This window comes from Bison bison, unplaced genomic scaffold (assembly GCF_000754665.1).
Source record: "Bison bison bison isolate TAMUID 2011002044 unplaced genomic scaffold, Bison_UMD1.0 scf7180017864205, whole genome shotgun sequence".
NCBI lineage: Eukaryota > Metazoa > Chordata > Mammalia > Artiodactyla > Bovidae > Bison > Bison bison.
The window spans coordinates 5,916,765-5,936,682 of NW_011494777.1; the positions used below are offsets into that span (position 1 = coordinate 5,916,765).

At 38.5% G+C, this 19,918-nt stretch overlaps 1 protein-coding gene across 4 annotated transcripts in view; it reads right to left on the bottom strand.

The window, feature by feature from the left end:
* Positions 1-19,918, bottom strand: part of ZBTB44 (zinc finger and BTB domain containing 44) — a 59,459-nt gene that overhangs the window by 37,859 nt on the left and 1,682 nt on the right. For 3 of the 4 annotated variants that reach the window (XM_010844708.1, XM_010844709.1, XM_010844706.1), the window contains exon 1: positions 19,832-19,915. The exons of the other annotated variant lie outside the window; for it this stretch is intronic. The gene's annotated coding sequence lies outside the window, so the exon portion shown is untranslated. Of the gene's footprint in view, positions 1-19,831; positions 19,916-19,918 lie in introns of those variants that run through there. 4 annotated transcript variants of the gene reach the window in all.

Genomic DNA, 19,918 nt, shown 5'->3' on the forward strand with positions numbered 1-19,918 from the left:
TGAGTTTTCCAAATTTGCTGGCATATTGAGTGCAGCACTTTCACAGCATCATCTTTCAGGATTTGGAATAGCTCAACTGGAATTCCATCACCTCCACTAGCTTTGTTCGTAGTGATGCTTTCTAAGGCCCCCTTGACTTCACATTCCAGGATGTCTGGCTCTAGGTCAGTGATCACACTATCGTGATTATCTGGGTCATGAAGATCTTTTTTGTACAGTTCTTCTGTGTATTCTTGCCACCTCTTCTTAATATCTTCTGCTTCTGTTAGGTCTATACCATTTCTGTCCTTTATCGAGCCCATCTTTGCATGAAATGTTCCCTTGGTATCTCTAATTTTCTTGAAGAGATTTCTAGTTTTTCCCATTCTGTTGTTTTCCTCTATTTCTTTGCATTGATCGCTGAGGAAGGCTTTCTTATCTCTTCTTGCTATTCTTTGGAACTCTGCATTCAGATGCATATACCTTTCCTTTTCTCCTTTGCTTACATTTACATAATTATTGTAAAGTAATTAGCCTCCAATTAAAAATAAAAACAAAAACCTCTGATAAGACCCAGTCCTTTGAAGACTCCTAACTCAAACTGGTCAAGAACAGGAACTCTGGCCATCAACAGTATTTGAAGATACAGACAACTATGGAAAAACATTACACTTTTATACAGTCAATACTATATTAAGTGTTTCCAGAGGAACTGTATGCCGGACTGTGAGCTATGTCTCTGGAACTGATAGTTTTCATTCTCTTACTCTACAGATATTACTTTTCATGGCTTGATCATTATCTTAGAGCTTAAAGAGATAATGGAGGAATAGGTCAAAAAGAGGCAAATTTTCCCCCTCAATGGGGAAAAAACTCTCAGAAAATAGAATGAAGGAACTTGAATTTTAAAGCTGAAAGAAGATTATGGTTTAAAAAGTTTAGTTCAACAAACATTATCAGGTGCTAAATATAAATACTATGCTAAAAAGCCCAGAAAGGTTAACCAGTTACAACTCAATGGAAGACAGGAGTGGAGCCTCAGATTACTTGATTCTTGGAGTCTACTGTTTTATACAAAAATCACAGTTAAAAATAGGACCTGCAACCAGTACTCCTAAATTACAACAAGTACTCTTTCCATTGATTTCATAATAGTATAAGAATAACTGTTTCCATATAGGAACAATTGGAAACAGCTTGGGATAGGAAAAGGTTGCTGCTGCTGCTGCTAAGTCGCTTCATTAGGACTCATTAAATACCTTTTTAAATTGTCAAAGATTTAGTTAGGCAAATTCTGTAACAAAACGATGTTTGAAATAAAGAAACTGCTGTTGGACCAGAATTTTAAAAGCTGTTTAGTCTTTGCTGCAAAATAACCTAAAGAGGAAAAGGCGACTGTGAAAATACCAAACATTAGCCTATTATGATTATCTGACTGCCCCCCAAAAATGTTTATAGTTACAACTCTTCAATCTGTATAGAAATATACAATAAGCTCTTTTAAAAAACACGTCTTAATTTGAATTTTCTTAGAAACTATCATCTTACATCTCCCCAATGAGCAAAATATATCGTACATCATAACTCCTCAATTGCTATTAAGGTTTTAAATTCTAGATATATGTAAAGATAGATACTCCTGGTATCCATGTCCCTCTGAATGATAAACTGCTATAAGGATAAATACATTAAGTCTTTTGACACAGTATAATGCATTAATTAAGTAAAGTCTTTTCACATTGCCCAAGTCCGGTAACAGACTTCTCCACCTCATGTATAACTAAGCACTCTTTATTTTACTATACTCAATTCAGTATCAATTAATAAATTAATGTTGCCTAGAAATTAATGTTGCCTAGAAATAGTTTGGAGAAGGCAATGGCACCCCACTCCAGTACTCTTGCCTGGAAAATCCCATGGACAGAGGAGCCTGGTAGGCTGCAGTCCATGGGGTCGCTAAGAATTGGACACAACTGAGCGACTTCATTTTCACTTTTCACTTTCATGCACTGGAGAAGGAAATGGCAACTCACTCCAGTGTTCTTGCCTGGAGAATCCCAGGGATGGGGGAGCCTGGTGGGAGGCCGTCTATGGGATCGCACAGAGTTGGACACAACTGAAGCGACTTAGCAGCAGCAGCAGAAATAGTTTATATAGTAGGAAGAGCATTGCTTTGTACTTCAGACAAATCTGGATATTTGTGGTTATTACTGTTTTCTAATCTGTTTATTATTCAAGAATAGTTAATTTACAATACTGTATTAGTTTCAAGGGTAGAGGACAGTGATTCAGGGTGTTTTTTTTTTTTTTTGCAGATTATATTCCATTGTAGGTTATTACAAGGTTTTGGGCACAATTCCCTGCTTTATATACAGCAAATCCTTGTTGCTTATGTGTTTTATGTATAGTAGTTTGTATCTGTTACAATCTCAAATTTCTAATTTGTCCCTCCATCCCTCTCCTTTGGTAACCATAAGCTTGTTCTCTATGTCTGTGAGTCTGCTTCGGTGTCCTCTTTTTTTTTTTTTTTGGCTGTGTTAAATGGCTTGTGGGATCTTAGCTCCCTGACCAAGGGGTCCAGGAACTGAATCTATGCCTCCTGCAGTAAGAAGCTCAGAATCCTAACCGCTGGACCTCCAGGGAATTTTTTTTAAATTAAAAAACTGCTTTATTTTTATACAATTTTAAAGGTCACTTTCCATTTATAGTTATTACAAAATATTGGCTATATACCCCATGTTGTAGAACACATACTTGAGTCTGTCTTATAGTCAACAGCTGTACCTCTGACTCACCGAACCTTTGTATTACCCACCCCAATTGGTAATCACTAATCTGTTCTCTGGATCTGTGAGTCTGCTTCTTTTATGTTATAGTCATTAGTTTTTGTTTTTTTTTTTAAGATTCCACATATAAGCAGTATCATATAGTATTTATTTTCCTCTACAAACTTGGATCTTAATAATGTCTGTATCACTGAACTTACTGGATGCCCTTAAACTAGTTAAATGTGGCAGGAGTCAAGCAAGATAAAACAAGTACACGGGAAGTGCCCAGTGCCTAGCACACAGCATACACAGAAGAACGCCATACAGCACTGAGTGATGAATCTCTGTTGACAGGTCTCTATCACCTTTGGCTCAATTTGTCTCAAATCTCTAACCCCAGCACCCTTCCTGAACTCCAATTCTGGGCCTCTTATGATGAGCTAGTGCGTGTGGGCTCAGTCATAGTTGTGTCCGACTCTTTGTGACCCTATGGACTGTATGTAGCCCACCAGGCTCCTCTGTATGATCAGTGAGAATGCTAGACAATTCCATCTGGATATGTCTGCTATCTTTCAAATTCACTGCCTGAAACAACTCAAATTCTTCTCAGCTGACACTCCACTATAGGATTTCTAACTGCTAATGATAGATGCTTTTAATTAACCATTCACCCAGAGCTTAAAATCTAGTACTTATTTTTGATTCATCTCCTCTAAAAATCTGGAAATTTTTCCTTAGCTACTCCCTCCTTCATAGGCAAATTCAGAAAAATTATAAATGTTTTTAAATGCCTTAACATTTAATGTTAAATCAGGAGATGGTTAGAAATTTTTAGACAAGAACCTAATAATAGAAAAGGCTCGGGAGGGGGGGGCGGAAAGAAAAAAAAAAGAAAAGGCTCAACAAGGTGAACAGGCTGCTTTTCTGAGCCAGGCCACAGACATGGTTTGTGTATTCAAATTCGCACATCAAAGAGCAGTAAAATCCATTTGTCACATAAGATAATCGTAAGTTCCAATTGCAACATAGACATAATAGGTCTATTTAGGTAAAAGATAACCAAGAAAACATTAAAATGTTTATCTGGCTAAAAGGAATAGAGCTTGCTCCAGAGCTTCAGGGGTTAGGGTGATTAAAAAAAAAAAAAAAGGCACACAAAATTCAGTTAGGTGTTTTCATGTCTGGACTTAAGGCTTAGGAATTGTGGCAGGTCACCTCGGAACCACAATAAGAGTTAACTTAAGGATGGCAAAGCAAAAAGTTGAGAACTGAGGCTCTTGATGATGTCACTGAATTGCAGAGTAATTAACTCTGAAGCTGCCTTACTTTAGAATTTGTTTTGTTTTGAAATAGTGTTTTAACTCATTCCATTAAAAGTTTTCTGATCCACAAAATAAATATCCACATAGAGATCTCCCATAGGTACTTCAACAGGTCCAAAAGAATTAATCATCACTTCTCCAAATGTACTCTTCTTTTTCAAATTCTCTGGCCCAAGATAAAGATACAATCATTCCAAAAAGCAAAAAACCTGGGCGTCATCTTTGACTTCTACAGTAGTGTAAAAAAAGTCACTCCCTCAGATATGTCCATGTCTTAATCCCTGGAATTTGCAAACGGTTCTTATGGAGGACTTTGCAGGTGGAATGAAGTATCCCAACATAGGGAGACATCTCTGGATATCCAAGTGGCCCCTAGGTACAATCTTTAGCATCCTTCTAAGAGAGAAGTTAGAAGATATGACACCGTTATCAGAGAAGGTGATGGGGAAGACAGGGATAAATTGGAGTTATGAGGCTGCAAGTCATGGAATGCATACAGTCATCAGAGACTAGAAGAGGCAAGGAATGGATTTCCCACCTTGACCAGAGTCTTTGGAGAAAGACGGTACCTGCCAACATCTTGATTTCAATTCAATGATACCAATTATGAATTTCTAGACTCCAGAATTGTGAAAGGATAAGTTTGCTGTTTAAAGCCATCCAGGTTGTGATAATTTATTACAAGAGCCGCAAGAAACTAATACAACTTCTGTCCTTCACTTTTCCTCCAAACACAGACTTGGTCACTAAGGCCTATATCAAATCAATCCTTTCTGTTTTGCCCACTGCCCTGGGCTACTTAAACATCCTGATTGTTCTCCTGCCTTTAGTCTCAGGATGTTGAGTTAATCCTTCACCACTGTTCAAATTGTTTAAAATCCAATCATTTTAGTCCAGCAATTACTTCATGCTTTAGCTATCACCCAGAACAGCTCTTAACAGCACTGAATTCTTCTTAGCATCTGCATTTATATCGTTTGATATCAATTGACTTCAATATGTAAAATATTTGAGATAAGGCAGACTTTTATTAGTTTATTTTTAATTGGAGGATAACTGCTTTACAATAATGTGTTGGTTTCAGCCATACGCCAACATGAAGCAGTCCCAGGTATACATTTGTCCTCTCCTCTTGAACCTCCCACCCCTTTAGGCTGTCACAGAGCACCAGGTCTGAGATCCCTGCATCATACGGCAAATTCTCACTAGCTATCTATTTTACATATGGTAATGTGTATGTTTCAACGCTATTCTTTCAAATCGCCCTACCCTCTCTTTCCGCCACTGTGTCTTCAAGTCTGTTTTCTCCGTTGGCATCTCCACTGCTGCCCTGCAAATAGGTTCATCAGTACCATCTTTCTAGATTCCATATATATGTTAATATGTGATATTTTTCTCTTTCTGACTTACTTTACTCTGTATAATAGGTTCCAGGTTCATCCAACTCATAAGAACTGACTCAAATGCAATCCTTTTTATGGCTGAGTAATATTCCATTGTACATATGTACCACAGCTTTTTTATCCATTCATCTGCTGATAGACATCTAGATTACTTCCATTTCCTAGCTATTGTAAATAGTGCTGCAATGAACAGCAAGGTATGTGTGTCTTTTTCGATTATATTTCCTCAGTGTATATGCTCAGAAGTGCAACTGTTGGGTCATATTCCTAGTTTCTTAAGGAATCTCCATACTGTTTTTCATAGTGGTTGTATCAATTTACATTCCCACCAACAGTGCAAGAGGATTCCCACCCTCTCCAGCATTTACTGTTGTAGACTTTTCAATGATGGCCATTCTGACTGGTGTAAGGTGATACCATGGTAGCTTTGATTTGCATTTCTCTAATAATGAGTGATGTTAAGCATCTTTTCATGTGTTTATTAGCTGTGTCTAAGTCTTCTTTGGAGAAATGTCTGTTTAGGTATTCTAAGGTGAACTATTATCTCACCATTCATTATATTGGTGAGGAAATCGAAGCTCAGAGAATTAATGACTTATCCAAGGTCATAAGGCTAGTAAACAGCAATTGACATCCTGATGCTACTATTTCTCATTAATACCTCATATTCTCTCTACTCTGCTATGGTTTTAGATGTTTTTCTTTGCTCCAAACTGATTTTTGAACCATTCTCTGAACATACCTTGCCTGGAAAATACCATGGACGGAGGAGCCTGGTAGGCTGCAGTCCATGGGGTCACTAGGAGTCAGACACGACTGAGCGACTTCACTTTCACTTTTCACTTTCATGCATTGGAGAAGGAAATGGCAACCCACTCCAGTGTTCTTGCCTGGAGAATCCCAGGGACGGGGGAGCCCGGTGGCCTGCTGTCTATGGGGTCGCACAGAGTAGGACACAACTGAAGCGACTTAGCAGCAGCAGCAGTAGCTGAACATACTACACATTATCTCCACTTTCCATCTCTGGTCTCATTTTGGAATTCCCTCATTTTTCTCAACAAGTCAAATACTACTCTACTATGTTCTTTCTTCTACTCTGGATATCAGCAATACCTGCCACTTGCATGCCACTTTTCAGATTATACTGTGTTTTAAAACATATTTTCTTTGGATCTTAAAAAAATCTGATGAAGGACTTCCCTGATAGTCCAGCAGCTAAGATTCCAAGCTCCAAGGGCCTGGGTTTGGTCCCTGGTCAGAGAATTGATGCTACATGCCAAAGCTAAGGATCTGCATGCTGCAAATAAAAGATCCCACATGCTGCAACTAAGACCTGGCGCAGCTAAATAAAAAAATTAAGCAATCTTCTGAAGTAGATGAGGAAATTCTTCAAAGATCAAGGAAAACAAAGATCAGAGAAAATAAGTGGCCTAACAGGGCCTAAAAATCAGACACTCTGACTTTAATCCTCTCCTCATTTTACTATTAAACTATGCTGCCTTTCCTCCCCTGAACTCCTATAGCATTTTCTGTCTTGACCAATGATCTGGCATGTGACACCACACCGATTTAGGTTTATGAGATATATGTCCTATCTCTCCAAGGAAAATTCCAGTATATATTTGGAATCAATGATACCCATGTTCTTTAAAAATCATTTTATAAATGTTTGCAGTATAAGTGATGTAAAACTAAACATATTTGAAGTGTACAATTGTTAGAGGAAGCACACAGACTGAAACCGCTCACCCTGGCCAGGCGCCATAGTAACCATTTGTGTGAGTTATTTTATGACAAGAGGTCCTAGTCCTAGAAAGTAACTAGTAAGTCACCACCAACCAGAAGAGTTCAGGAAAGGTCAAAAGGAGACACCATGTGTCTAACCACCTCCAAGGATAATTCTCAGTGGTATCCATCTTGGCTGAGCAATGGGTGCACCACCAGGAAGAATCCTGAGTCAGAACGAACCCTACTGCTCTCCGCCTGGGTGCCCCTTCCCGGTAAATCTCTTGCTTTGTCAGCACATGTGTCTCCTCGGACAATTCATTTCCAAGTGTTAGACAAGAGCCCACTTTTGGGCCCTGGAAGGGGCCCTGCAACACAATCAGGTCAGTTTTCACACAGATGTCAGAATATCAAGATAAGGTACACTTCCACGACTCCTGTAATTTTCTTTGTGCCTCTTCACAATCTCTCCCACCAGCCTCTCACCTCCACTGCTAATTTGCTTTTCATTTTAGATTAGTTGCATTTTCTAGAATTTTAATATATATAGAATCATCTAGCTTCTTTCACTGGATATAATTATTTTGAGATTCATCTATGTTGTTAGGCTCCAGAATTTTTGTTACTTCTTGTTTTCTGCTGAATAGTATTCCATTGTGTGCAATTACCACCGTCTGGTTGTCACCTAACAGAGAACAAACTCTGAGTTGTTCCCAGTTTGGGGCCATTACAAATAAAGTTGCTATGACTATTTGTGCAGTCTTCATGTAAACATACCAGCATTTTCTTAATCATTTCTGTCTACACCATTAACATGTGCTACACTCTTATCAGTAACATTGAGTATCATAGTGCAGTGGTTCTCAACTGGGCATTTCTTTATGGCCACAAAAAGATCACTGTTCTTTTAACTAGCATTTTATGTATCACAGGTAGTCAATTAGTGCCTACAGATCTTGCTTTCCTACGGATCCATATGCTACTTGCGGGAAAACGTTGAGCCTGTGTATATTCTTTAACTTCCTAACACAGACAGGGGGCATTTTTAAAAAAGTTGAATAAATGTGATTTATGGTGCTTACTTTTGGAATAAGCACATTCTTTTATGTTCACTCATATTATTAATAAAAGTACAATTATAAATGATAGCAAAATAAAGCTTCAGACAAAATACCTAAAATATATATTTTAAGGAGTTTAACATACAAATATTTTAAAGTATAAAATTATAATTTTATATAAAATTAAAATACAAATATTTTATAGAAAACTTGTCAATATACATGGTTTAAGCAAGGATGAAAGAAGAAAGTTCATGCTCAAATTACATAGAAATATGAGTGAAGTAGTGAAAATTACAACTTACCAACTTCCTTCTCCAGAAAGTTATTGTTAAAAAATGTTTTTCACTATCATTTCCTTTAGAATCAAGTGTTTTGGACAAATGCTACAGTGCCTCATACTTTAAATTTTGTTCTAAGAAAAACTGTCACTATGTTGTCAATCTAACCAAAAACAAGTATCTGTATTTTTCCATGAAAGGAATCACACCTTTTTTTCTGAATGGAGTACTAAACTTTTTCATATGAGTACTCATATTTGAGAGCATGAACACTAATAAAAGTGCATGTGATCTTTATCTGACAACAGTTTAACCCTCAAAGGTCTTCCTTAAGTCTTTATTTTTTACAAATAATTCCAAATGAATTACTGTATCTGAGTTATAAAAAAAGGTCATTTTAACTTTTATAACTAGCCACTTTTTAATCAAGTAAAATTTTTAATTATTTTATTCCATGAGTTAAGTTTTCTAGTTCAGCACTCTGAGAAAAAGAATGAGATTTACCTGGAGTTAAAGCAATAAATCAATAAAACCAGTAACATTATTAGAAACTCCTCTCATTGCTGGTAACCAGAATTGTGCTTATTATTAATTTCTACATCCAGGGAAAATACATTAATATACACTGAGTAACTCCCACCAAGTGTCTTTATCTCACCGTGGTCACAATTTTCAGGAAAGAATTTTTAAGATCCAGTTAAAAGGAGGAAATAGAAGTAATAAAACCAGGATTTGAAGAAAGATCTGACTAAAAAACACAGATTCAGTCCCTTGTCCCCAACTTAGAAGTTGCCATTTACAAGAATTCAACCACAGTACTTAAGGAATACTAGCAATTAACATCAAATCATTTTTTACTAAAAAGAAAGCCTGAAGAAAGGGTATATCTTATTTCAGTCTCTTGGATCCTTAATAAGCAAGTCAAATTTAAGTCACTTTTATAGTCAATTAGCATTTAAAGAGCTCTGTATTTCCCTAAAGAGTTTTTAAGTGTTCATACCAAGTCCTACTCTGCGTGCTTTAAAATATGTACACTAGTGACTTTACCTAAAACACTTTTGCACTGCTGTCTTATGAAGCGTATCCCCTAAAAGATATGTTGAAATCCTAATCCCCAGTACCTGAGTATGTTACCTTATTTGGAAACAGGCTTTTTACAAAAGTAATCAAACTAAACTGAGGTAGTTAGGATGTACTTATATAAAGTAAAATTCAAAGACAGAGGCCATGTTAAGACTGAAATTATGCTGCCACAAGCAAAAGCAAGGAGAGAGGCCAAGAAGAGCTCCTTCTCTTGTAAAGTTCCTTCCCTTAAGAGGAACCAACCCTGCCAACACCAAGATTTCAGACTTCTAACTTCCAGAGCTGAGACAAAATTTTCTCTTTAAGCCATCCGGGTTGTGGTACTTTTGCTAGAGCAGCGGGAGCAGACAAATATGTGTCTGTTTTTCGAAATACTGTAAAATATAGCTACATTAAATTTTAATGGACTAACAGACATTTAAACTAAAAAGAAGAGAGACTAGGCTTCCCTGACAGCTCAGTTGGTAAAGAATCTGCCTGCAATGCAGGAGACCCTGGTTCAATTCCTGGGTTGGGAAGATCCCCTGGAGAAGGGATAGGCTACCCACTCCAGTATTCTGGCCTGGAGAATTTCATGGACTGTATAGTCCATGGGGTCGCAAAGACTCAGACACGCCTGAGCAACTTTCACTATCACTATCACAGGACTGAAAAAGCAAGCCCAACTACATGCACTTTATATAAGAAATCTACTTTAAATAAAAAACCAAAGAGGTATGTTAGAAGATATACCATGCAAACTGTAAGTACTGGAAGGCAAGAACTGGCTATCCCTATTGTGAAGGAGATCAGCCCTGGGATTTCTTTGGAAGGAATGATGCTAAAGCTGAGACTCCAGTACTTTGGCCACCTCATGCGAAGAGTTGACTCACTGGAAAAGACTCTGATGCTGGGAGAGATTGGGGGCAGGAGGAGAAGGGGACGACAGAGGATGAGATGGCTGGATGGCATCACTGACTCGATGGACGTGAGTCTGAGTGAACTCCGGGAGTTGGTGATGGACAGGGAGGCCTGGCGTGCTGCGATTCATGGGGTCGCAAAGGGTCAGACACGACTGAGCAAGTGAACTGAACTGAACTGAACATGAGACAAAGTATACTTCATGACAAAAAGTATTACCAGTGACACAAAATCATTGGTACACATTTCAAGTGCAACAAGGTATGTTCACCAATTGGACCATAAAACAAATCTTAATAAATTTTATAATGAATGAATGCACCCAGAGTGTGTTCTCTAATCACAAATTAAAAAATTAGAAATCATTGAGCTATCAAGAAAATTCCAGGTATTTTAAATAACACACTTCTAAATAACCCATAGTAATGAAGGAATCAACAAAGGAAATTAGAAAGCTTTGTTTTGTCTCTTTTTTTTTTTTTTTTGCCACAGAGCATGTGGGATCTTAATTTCCCAACCAAGGACCAAACCCATGGCCCTTGCCTTGGAAGTACAGTGTCTTAACCACTGGACTTGACATGGAAATCCCTGGAAAGTATTTCTAACTGAGTAATAATGAAAATACAACATTATCAACATTTGTAGAATGCAGCTAAAGTAGTGCTTAGGGTAAAATTTATAGCTTTAAATGTACACAAAGAGAAGACGGTCTAGAAATCAATGACCTATCCCCACACACTTTGCCATCTCACATTCATTAACATGACTACTATAAAAGACAAAGTAACAGAAGATAAGTGTTGCCTAGGATGTGGATAAAGAGCCCTTGTGCACTGTTGGTGGGAATGTAAGTATAGATACTATGTAAAATACTATGGCTGTTACTCAAAGAAATTAGACACAGAATTACCATGTGATACAGCAATTCTACGTCTGGGTATATAGGCCAAAGAACTGGAAGCAGAGACATGATCATATACTTGTAACATGAATGTTCACAGGAGCATTATTCACTATAGCCCATATCTATCAACAGATAAATGGATAAACAAAATGTGGTATATATATATAAAATGGAATATTATTTAGCCTTAAAAAGGGAGAAAATTCTGATATATGCTATGATATGGATGAACCTTGAGGATATTACACTAACAAGCCAGTTTAAACAAATACAGTAATACATACCATCCACTCACATTCACAAGTCTTCTTTCAGCAAAATGAGAAAAAGAGATTTGGATTCAGGTACCAAGACACTCATTCACATACACACACATACCCTCAAGATAAAAGCAACTGCGAAAGACACACTTTGACAAAATAGTCAATCTATTAGGGGCCTTTGCCTTCCAGATCTCAGGGAGTATTGATTGATACATTTTCTTTCACTTACAAAGCACAGCTACAGATCTCTTAAGTTTTGCAAATAACTCCGGGGGACTGTAAGATGAAGTAAAAACTCTGATCATCTACACTTAATTATTCACGGCTGGTGTCACCAATTAACAAGCAAACAGCAATTCAAACTGTTCTCTCAGTGTCACAGTTCCCTAGCACCGAAAAGGGGAGAATCCCAACCAATGTCCCATCAGAGATAAAGCTGAACGAATGACCAAGGATAGTTCAAAAGGGAAAATCCTAACCAATGGACCACCACAGGCGAAACCTAAGCAATAAGAAAGTCGGTATTGTCACATCCCAGACCTGTTATTCACCAAAGATGTCTTAACTGGCCAACGCAGGTACTAACACACATACAAACAACAAACACATTGCCCCACAAAGAAATAATCAGACGAAATGCAGCCCAGAAAAAAAGGACCATATGTAGCTTATCCCAAAGTGACATACACAAAAACATAAACAACAACTAAGCTACGGTAACACAGAAAAGCAGAAGAGGTGTGGTCTAAAATTCCACTTCCACTCCCAAATGGAGGCCTTCAAACAAATGGGCAAGCCTAGCTCTGGAAAAGCAAACGAACCGGTTCCCAAATCAGGCAGTCTAACAATTCCTCTCTTCAACAGGGTATGCCAATCAAATGCAAGACAAATTGACTTGAGAGAAAGCCCAAATTGAGGCCAGCTGTATACACCAGAGTGACTTACCCTAAAGTAGCTCACTTCCCGCCTAGGAAGCACTCCAAATGTGAAACAGGAGGGAAGGTGGCAGGGCACAGCCTTTAAAAGAACGACATAGCCCGAGGACATGACATAAAGCAAGTAGGTCCAAGGTGGCAGACAAGTCTACTTCCACTAGACACTAAGCCTCACTCACTATAACAATCAGCACGCTAAATTAAACATCCACAGGCGCCAAGATAGTTCCAAGTGTGTGTGTGTCTGTGTGTGTTAGTTGCTTAGCTGTGTCTAACTATTTGCGACCCCGAGGACTGTAGCCCGCCAGGCTCCTCTGTCCATGGGATTTTCCAGGCAAGAACACTGGAGTGGGTTGCCATGCCATTCCCTAGGGGATCTTCCTGACTCAGGGACTGAACCTAGATCTCCGGCACTGCAGTCAGTTCCTTTACCATTTGAGCTACTTGGGAAGCCCCCAAGATAGTTCCAAGGCTGACTATAAAGCCCAAAAAGTGGGCAGTGGCCCAGTTCTTGGAAATCTCTGCCCCTTCCCCAAAATAGTTGGAATAATCCTCCCACTCATGAGCCTAATGAAATTATCCAGCCTACAAAACTAAACATGCCACATTTAATAGAGGATAGTTCCAAATAGGGGCTAACCTGGTAGCTCAGTAGTATGAATCCACCTGCCAGTGCAGGAGACACAGGTTCAATCCCTGATCCAAGAAGATACCCTGGAGAATGAAATGGCAACCCACTTCAGTATTCTTGCCTGAAAAATCACCATGGAAAGAAGAGGCTGGTGTGCTATATAGCCCATGGAGCTATAGTCCAAGGAGCTACAAAGGCTCTGAACTCGACTCATCAACTAAAAAACAACAAAGTTCTGAACAAGCTTGCTTGCTAACAGTAGGTGATAATCAGATACTTAGGTTAAGATGTGAATCAAGGGAAAATCATTTTTACAAAGAATTACATTGTTTCAGAAGCCAGAGGGTAGTAGTTCCACAAAATCTTGATTCCAAAGATTCAAACTCTTGGTTATATGTAACCTCAAGTTGTTTGTAAGCTGACTGCATCAAAAACTGTTAAAACCAAATCATGTCAACATTAAAAAAAAAAAAAACCTACATACACCATTTAATACCTATAGACAGATAACAGTATAGAATATTGAAACTGGGGTATCAAACATTTGTAATTTTAAGGTTTTTTTTAAAGGTATACATTACTAAAATGGAAGAATACTCAATATGGAAACAGAAATGATGTTCTCCTAGAAAACTGAGACATTAGTTTCATTCATCAATTTTCACTCTATAGAATTTGGAGAAGGAAATGGCAACCCACTCCAGTATTCCTGCCTAGAGAATCCTGTGGACAGAAGAGCCTGGTGGGCTGCTGTCCATAGGGTCACAGAGTCAGACACGACTGAAGCAACTTAGCACACATGCATGGGAGAAGGAAATGGCAACCCACTCCAGTAGTCTTGCCTGGAGAATCCCAGGGACAGGGGAGCGTGGTGGGCTGCCGTCTATGGGGTTGCACAGAGTCGCACACGATTGAAGCAAATTAGCAGCAGCAGCAAGACAGAATTATCAATGCGAAGGACCACAATGATGTACGTCAGTGATTTACTCCAGAATCAGTTATGTAAAAATGTGCTGGCTGAAGTCACCTTTGGCACTAATAATAATGTTAGTGAAGAAAGTGCCCATCAAGCAGGAGTGTAATATAAATTTAATGTATCTTTATCTTTTTAAAGGCACATAAACAATCACTATTTTTAGATGCCATGACTAAAAATCCAGAGATTTCCAGCTCATTATGGAGTGAAGTATTTCTGATATAAAGAACAAAGGAAAAAACGAAAGTGGCTTTCAGTTTAATAGGAGATAAATTTCAAGAAATCAGTCAAGATACAAGAAGAACTGTTTCAATCATGAATGTGGTGGTTGCATGCATTAAGACATCCCATTATAGCATATATAAAGATATGCTCACTTGTCGTCTACAAAATGCCAGGAAACCACGGTGAGGGGGGAGATATGTATTTATATATATACACACACATATATTCAATATGAAATCCCTTTACAATAATCTCTGATGCTTCCCCATTTTCAGTAACAAGAGAATTCTATCCTTTACAAGGCTAAAAACACTTCCTCAAAGTTTAAAACCTCCAACATTTTATTATGGAAAATTTCAGATGCAATCTTCAGTGCTGCGGTAGGACTAATGTCAGTCATGTATTTCTTGTGATTCATGCTGAATGAAAATATATCCAATTTTATGACACATTTAATTGTGAGATGCAGTAATGTGTTAAGTGCAACACCAAAGACAGACTTTAGTTTGACGCCTGGATATCACTTTACTTATTTGCAAAGATACAAGTGGCAATAACAAAGGGTTAAAGTAGGATCTGAATGAGATGATGTATGAAATATTTAGCATGGTGATACCTTTTTGAAAGGCTCAACAAATGCTGGCAATTCTCATAACTGTACGAGCCCACTCAGTCTACCAAAACAGTTTCCAGCTGCTATGTGTGAGAATATACACCTATGCTACTGTTTGTGGCACTTTTTCATCACTTTGTGTTTCCTAATAATCTTCAGCAGTATATTTTACCAAGATTAAAGACAGGATAAAGGCAAATGGGCCCAATGCATAAGCATTGTTCATTTCCCCACTCTGTTCCCTGAGGAAGAATGTTTGCTCTGTTAACAAAAGCAGTGGTGGTGTACAGAGGGAACCACACCGTGCACTCATCTTTTCCTGGGTGATAGGCAGCTGATAAACTCTGTAATTGTATTCTCACTTCAGACAACCATTGACTGCTCCTTCTTAAATCTTCATTTGAAGGCATAATTATAGATTCTATCACATTTTGCCCAATCAAAAAAAAGTACTATTTTCACTGATCACACATCCAAATACCTTTTATATCTGCAGATAGCATATGTACATCAGTTCTGTTGTGTTACATATAAGTAAATGGATTTATAAAACTGTATCAACTGTCTGCCTCTTTGAAGACATGATTTTCAGAATTCCCTGGTGGCCTAGTGGTTAGGATTCCAGGCTTTTGCTGCCAGGGCCCAGGTTCAATACCTGGTTGGGGAACTAAGATCCCACAGGCCACATGGCCAAAAGAAAAAAAGAAGAACTGACCCATCAATAAAGTGATTTTTCAAAGTAAAGCTTGCAAAAATAAGCCTGAAATCTACTTCTTTGCTCACCTCTAAAGATTAGTCTAGTGCTTTCTCTTTGCCAGAGAAATTGGAATGTAACTGCAAAATATAAATGTACTCCAATATCACTTCACGTTAAGTAACACACTCTGTCCACTGTTAATCCTCTTACAGTGAAGATATATGAATCTATTAGATATTAAAAGGTATGACAGAGTTAAATAACACTACATTTTAAAACTAACTCGGGTAAGGCCTCTTTAAAAATACTTTTAAAATATTTGACTTCTGAACCTTGTATATAGTTTATATGGCCTTCCCTGGTAACTCAGCTGGCAAAGAATCTGCCTGCAATGCAGGAGACCCCTGTTTAATAACTGGGTCGGGAAGATCCTCTGGAGAAGGGATAGGCTACCCATTCCAGTATTCTTGGGCTTCCCTAGTGGCTCAGATGGTAAAGAATCTGCCTGCATTGAGGGACCTGGGTTCAACCCCTGGGTTGGGAAGATCCCCTGGAGGAGGGCATGGCAACCCACACCAGTATTCTTGCCTAGAAAATCCCCATGGACAAGCCCCCCTGGCGGGCTATAGTCCACGGGGTCACAAAGTGTCAGACATGACTGAGCGACTAAGCACATATAATTTATATACTCAAAAATAAAATTTAAAAAGGGAATCCTTCTATACTGTTGCCGGGAAGGTAAACTAGTGCAGGCACTATGGAGAACAGTATGGAGGTTCCTTAAAAAACTAAAATAATGCCACGAACCTAGAGATTACCATACTAAGGGAAGTAAGACAGAGAAAGACAAATATCATACATCACTTACATGTGGAATCTTAAAAAAGTGATATAAATGAACTTATTTACAAAACAGAAACAGACTCACAAAAACAAAACTTACGGCTACCAAAGCAGGGAGGAAATTAGGGGTTTAGGATTAACAGATACACACTACTAGATATAAAATAAACAACAAGGACCCACTGTATGGTACAGGAAACTATATTCAATATCTTGTAATAACCTATAAAGGAAAAGAATTTGAAAAGAATATATATATGTGAATCACTTTGCTTTATACCTGAAACTAACAAGTTTCAAATCAACTATACTGCAATAAAAAGTTATTTCTTTTGGGGAAAAAAAAAAGAAAACCATAAAATAAAAAATGGAACCAGTGAACCATATCAAATTGGCAGCATAACCAGAGAAAGTACTTCAAGTGACTTCTGAACACAGTAAGTACTCTGATTACACAGCCTTCATGCAATATATTCTAACGACAAGAATAAATGCAAAGAAATCTTAAAACTTTACTCAGAAGTTTACTGCTAGTAGTGATATTGGTAAAATATTGAAATGATTTTAAGTATATATAGTAGGATACGGCGAGAATGTTCATTTTATTAGGAACTACGATTTTTAAGACAAAAGACAAAGAAAAGAAAAACCTGCTATGTTAAATCTGAATTGGATATATCCCTATGAATTTGCTTAAACAAACAAGCAAAACACCATTTTTTGTTCTCCCTTCTCAAAGGGCCTAGACCCAGTGACACTCCAGCAGTATGAAGATGCCAAACAGTTAGATCCTGGTTTCTATACAACATTTCTCACTAAAAAGAGTCAAGACTTCTTGGATGAAAAGCCCATTCCAGATCTGGGACAAGGAAAGTAACAAGGCGAGCCTGGGATATTCTGCACCAGAGAGTGTTCCAAGACTAATGGTGAGCAGGAGCATTAAAAAGACACAGGAACCAACATGAAAGGGTTTTACTGCCCAAATTTGGGACAGTTTGATCGTCAAAAAGAAAAACGACTGTAACGGTTATATTAAAAAAAAAAAAAATCAAAACTCATCAGTCCATAGTATTCCCACAAAAAAGAAGAAAAAAAATCTGATTTGCCACCATTATGCAATGCATGCAGTGGGGGTGACTAACTCCCGAACTCTTTACCCTGAATATTGATAACTAAAGGGAGGACATTAACATTTTTAGGAGAAAGTTCAGTTCACTCCTAGTTAATGAAAGAAATCTTGACAGAAAATCTCCAATAAAATAACTGATTGAAGCAACAGTCATCAATGGGTGCTATCACAGAGCAAAAGGTACCCAGAAACAGGTTGTTTGCTTGGGGTCAAGATATTACCCCAAGATCATATACAAATCACAAACAGGCAAACCAAACCGTTACAGTAAATCTGGTAGTTACCACTTTGAGCAAGTGGTCGCATTTAGTATCCTAAATACTGTAGCATGATGTAACATAAAAGTACATAGGTACATAGCATCATCTATGAAATATTCTTGCCAAATAAAAGTTTTCCTTAAACTAATCTAGCTTTTCTTTAGACCTAACTTCCAGTAACAGGAAAATTAGGACAGAGAATTACATTAAATGACACCATCAGGAAACGGACAAGTCCCAAAAGTGGGAGCGTTCTTATAAAGCAAGTGGTTTGGTTCACTGGCAGAATGAAAGGAGATGGGTACTGGTCTTCTAAAAAAAGGATCCAAGGCATAATTAACAAATACAATGTGTGAATCTTAACTGAATACAGCTGGGGGGTGGGGTGGGGGTTGATTTCCCAAAGAGACCCCAGATATTTGCATATGGATTGCTAATTTAGAAAAGTGTTGATAATGATACTGGGGTCAGTATAACCGCAGGAGGAAATATTGGAGTGTCATGGTGTTTGCAATTTACTTTCAAGTGATTACACACAGAAAGGGAGGGAACAACATGGCAGAAATGTCAATCACAGAACTTAGGTACTGGGATATTCATTGAAATTTTTCCTCAATTTCAAAGAGACTGATTATTTTTCATAAATAAGTGTTAAAAAAAAAAAAAGGTGTACCTGTACTGAAGGTACAGTAGAAAACACACCTACACTGGAAACATATCTGGGTATAAATCTCACCTTTATCACTAGTTGTGTGGCCTAAAGCAAGTTACTTAACATTACTTAAGTTTCTCTCACCTGTAAAACTCAATATCATCTAAGTCATTAGGTTGTTCTGCAAATCAGATCAGATATGGAAAAGGTTCTCATAATTAATGCAAACACTGTAAAATATAAGACTAACAATAACAATAACAAAACATTCCCTTCATTATTGCCACATTCTATGATTAGGAAACTACATCAGGTAAAATTAAATATCCATTGGCAGTCAAAGGGAAGTAATGGGAGCAACTGACTGTATAAATGAAGATATACACAGTATTTTTTTAAATGCAGTAATTCCAACTGAAACTCTCCAGACAAAAAAAAACCTACCTATCCAAACTATTAGTAGCTCTCAAATTGTGAAGTCTGCTTTTGGTATTAGCCTCTATCCGAATAAAACAGTAAGAAAATAAGTGGAAGTTAGAATGTCTTCTTGACCAAAATCTATAATTCACTTACATGCCGAAAAAAATGTAAGCTTTGGCCTTCATTTCTATAATTAAGTTCCAATAAGGCACACCATTATTAGGCTTTATTCTAAATTCTGGTTAAGCTTCAAACCACTAACAAGCATGCCGTTTCCTTCTAACGTACTTATCATTTCACTCGCAGGTAACCCTTTTCTGGTTAGGCCAGCAGAAAACGACTAGACGCAGACTGTGCCCCAGGTAGGGAAGAAAAAAGGTTTTCGTTTTTTAAATAAATGCCACCCCTTTCTTTCCAATACGAAAGAAAAAGAAGCGGGGGAGAGGGGGGGAGCTGTGTGTCTCGGCTCGACCAGGTGAGACGCTAGCACCCCGCCTCCTCGGGGTCAGGGTGCTGAGCACACGCGCGCGCGGTCGAGGGGCGCCCTGGGAGATCGGGGTAAAATCTCCCAGACGGCGGGGCGCAGGGCCAATCTCCTCCCTGAAGGCTTAGACGCCTTTGAGGGGAACCTGCGGGGTGTCTCCCGGGGCGGATGGGGGTGATGAGACCCGGCGTTCCCTTCCGCCCAGCACCCAGATGGGGGGCCGCCCGAGGGCACGGGCGGCGAGGAAGGGCCGGCCTTGCCCTCCCTTCCCGGTTACCTGCGGGCGGCGGTGCCGGAGGCCGGAGGCCTGCTGCTCCTCCTCCTCCTCCCCGCCAGGCTGAGGCGGCGAGGTGGCGGCGGCCCG